The sequence below is a fragment of the Epinephelus moara genome, chromosome 21, assembly GCF_006386435.1.
Source record: "Epinephelus moara isolate mb chromosome 21, YSFRI_EMoa_1.0, whole genome shotgun sequence".
Classification (NCBI taxonomy): domain Eukaryota; kingdom Metazoa; phylum Chordata; class Actinopteri; order Perciformes; family Serranidae; genus Epinephelus; species Epinephelus moara.
In genome coordinates this window covers 16,623,573-16,627,188 of record NC_065526.1, presented here as the reverse complement: position 1 = coordinate 16,627,188, position 3,616 = coordinate 16,623,573, and positions in this window count along the sequence as shown.

Genomic DNA, 3,616 nt, shown 5'->3' with positions numbered 1-3,616 from the left:
ACAAGCTTTGACACGGACTGAATGAATGAGGAAATGAAACAGCGTGTAAGAGGGAGGAGACAGAGAAAAACTCAGGGTTTATTGAAGAAAACCTGCCAGCGAGCAGGTTAGGTTCACAGACTCAGTTGCCATGGTGATTGACTCAGAGTTTGATTTACCTCTCTTTCTGGGACTGAAAACCCAGAGTTTCCCTCATTTCAGGGTTAACATACTCAGAGTTTTCACTAAACCCGCTTTCTGGAATACCTCTCTGGTTACTCAAGATAATCCACAGACCTTGTTGTGAGAAGTTTCATGTAGGAACTATTTTCTTTCTATTGAACTGCACCTACCAACCATATCATTGTGCAGAAGGAAGAGTGCATCTACTGCTAAATTTCCTAGCAGCAATGAGCAAGCTAAAATTACAGCTCAGCCAAGGAGGACACCATTAATGTTTACATCTTGCGCTGTCATGAGTACAAACCTCTCGCCTACGAGTAGATTTAATCTGTAGGCTGAAGCCTTGGCTTGTTTCACCTAACTTTTGCAATAATTTTGTACTGTCCTCTTTAGATTTAATGGCAACAGTATGAGATTTTCACGGCATAATAACCGTCTCAGAAAATATCGCGGTTTCACAGAATTAGGATATTACAGAATTAATATTATCAGTCAGAATGACCCTTTAAGGAATGAAAACAGAAGGGTTATTGTTGGCTAAACAAAAGTTTTATTACTGTAATTAACACTTGAGACTATTTTGTTAATAAAAATAAAAAGTCTCTGCTTTGAAAATAACTAAAATAAAGGGGAAATTCAATGTCCAGTTGCTTTTTTTTCCCCAGTATCGTAAATAACCAAATGTACACAGTATGATAACTGTAAACTTTTATATCACGGTATACCTTGAAACCCTAGTCCCACACAAAAAAACTCTATACACACTCTGGTATTCATAACTCAGTTTGATATTTGTTAGTCATCTAATTTAATTTATCAAGTGTTTTACACATTGCCAATTCCTTTTCAAAACCATAAGTTTGGAAGATGACTTTTAGCTCGGCTGAATTTGGGAATTAATGTTAGTGTTCAGAAAGGATCAATTTAAAGGTCTAGTGTGTAGGATTTAGTGGCCTCTAGTGGTGAGGTTGCAGACTGCAACCAAGTGAAACCTCACGATGCTGAGAACGAAAAGTTACAGTTGTAACTACGGTTCTATGAGTCCCGGATGACCGCCAGAGGCGGTGCATAAGCACTGGATAACTCCGCCCGCGCTAGCGTATGTCGAGTACGAATATCAACAACGTCACCCGTGACCCCTGCATGAACTCCGGGAGGCTATATCTTCCGGTGTCAGCAGGTGATCTGTTTCCAAAATCTGCTCGCAAGCGCGCGAGAATTCTGAGTGACCAGACACTCTGGCGGTCATCCGGAACTCATAGAACCGTAGTTACAACTGTAACTTTTCGTTCTATTTCGTCCCTACTGACCGCCAGAGGCGGTGCATAAGCACTGGATGACACATACCAACAATGTCACAAAGAATCCCCCAGACCTACCTCACTGATGAGAAGTCCCGGGGCGAAGGACCACGCCCAGCGTGTGGGGAGCAGCAACACTGAGGCGATAAAAGCGATGGAATGTGGAAGGCGACGCCCAAGAAGCCGCAGCACAGATGTCGTCCAACGATACACCCCTCAAAGCAGCCCAGGACGTGGAAACCCCCCGCGTTGAATGGCACCTGATCCCGGCAGGCAACAGACGGCCGGTGACCCTGTAAGCATAGGAGATGGTGTCCACAATCCAATGCGACAGACGCTGTTTAGAGAGGGCACAACCTCTGTTATGACCCCCATAGCACACAAACAATTGGTCCGTTTGTCGCACAGGCGCAGTGGCGTTGATGTAAGCAGCCAGGGCCCATACAGGACACAACAACCGCGCCCCACAGTCGGCCGATGGGGGGGTCGAAACGAGCCAGATGAATCGGCCGGTTGAGATGGTTGCGTGGCAGCACCTTTGGCAGGAACGCAACGTTCGGCCAAAGAGTCACCCCTGAACCATCCGGCCCCCAACGCAGGCAGGACTCACTGACGGAGAGAGCATGCAGCTCGCAGACCCGCTTTGCTGACATGACAGCAAGGAGAAAGGCTGTCTTCATCGACAGCCACTTAAGATCAGCCTGGGCTAAAGACTCAAAGGGCGAGGAAGACAGGGCATCCAGCACCAGGGAGAGATCCCATGCTGGAACCCTGGGGGCCACCGGAGGCCGCAGCCTCAGTGCCCCCCTGAGAAAAGAGGATACCAACCGCTGGCACCCCACAGTGGAGAGGAGGACAGAGGAGGCCTGTGTCGGGAAAGGAAATCCGCCACCTGATTCTGGTTGCCGGACAGCCACACAGCCCGCAGGCTGGACAGATGGGGAGCGGCCCATGTAAACAGGCGCTGGGACACCCGCAACAGTTGCACCGACTTGGTGCCCCCCTGATGGTTGATCTGGGAGACAACAGCCTTGTTGTCTGACCGGACCAGCACATGTTTCCCCTGCAGGTGCGGTAAGAAGTGCCAGAGAGCCAGATGGACAGCCCGCAGCTCCAGCACATTGATGTGGTGTGTGCAGTCCTGGACAGACCACTGTCCCTGAGCCGGCCTGCCACGCCAGACCGCACCCCATCCTGAGCGGGATGCATCCGAAGTGACGGTCTCCCGAAAGGACGGGATAGCACCCATAGGCGCACCCCCCAGCAGGAACGCCCGGTCCCCCCAAGGCGCCAGGGCGCGAATGCACGTCTGCGACACTGCGATCAGTTTGCGCCTATGGAGCTTGGGGTCCAGGCAAAAGCCGTTCAGCCACATCTGGAGGGGGGCGCAATGACAACAGGCCAAAAGGAATGGCAGTGGGACGCGGCCGTCAGCTTGCCCAGCAACTGAAGAAACAGGACAAACGGCAGCCGCTTGCCTCTCCTGAAGAGGGGGGGGAGTTGGAGGATGTCGGCCACACGACGCTCTGACAGGTAGGCCCTCATGGCCACAGAGTCCAGGACCAGGCCTAGGTAGGCAGCCCGCTGGGTGGGGACCAAGCAACTCTTTGCCACATTGACCGTGAGGCCCAGCGGGGCCACATGTGTCAGAAGGCGGGCTGTATCCTGGATCACCTGGGCCCGGGAAGGTGCACATACCAGCCAATCGTCGAGGTATGGCAGCACCTTCATACCTCCAGCCTGTAACGGCGCCAGAGCCGCTGCCACGCACCGGGTAAAGACCCTGGGAGACAGGGAGAGCCCAAAGGGGAGCAACCTGAACTGATAGTGGCGGCCCTGAAAGGCAAACCACAGGAAGGGCTGATGATGAAAGTACGCGTCCTTCAGGTCGATGGACGTGAACCATTCGCCTTGCCGGGTCACGCGCATCACATCCGCTGAGGTCAACATATGGAACGGTAGAACCTTCAAGTACCTGTTTAGGCTGCATGGATCCAAGATGGGACGGAGTCCGCCGTCCTTCTTGCCGACAAGGAAGTAGGTTGAGTAGAATCCCCCGGGTTGAAGGAGGGGGTCCACCGGTGTGATGGCGCCCTTGTCCAGGAGGGTGGACAGCTCCTGGGCTAAGGCTTGGGCCCTGGCCGAGTCGTTGA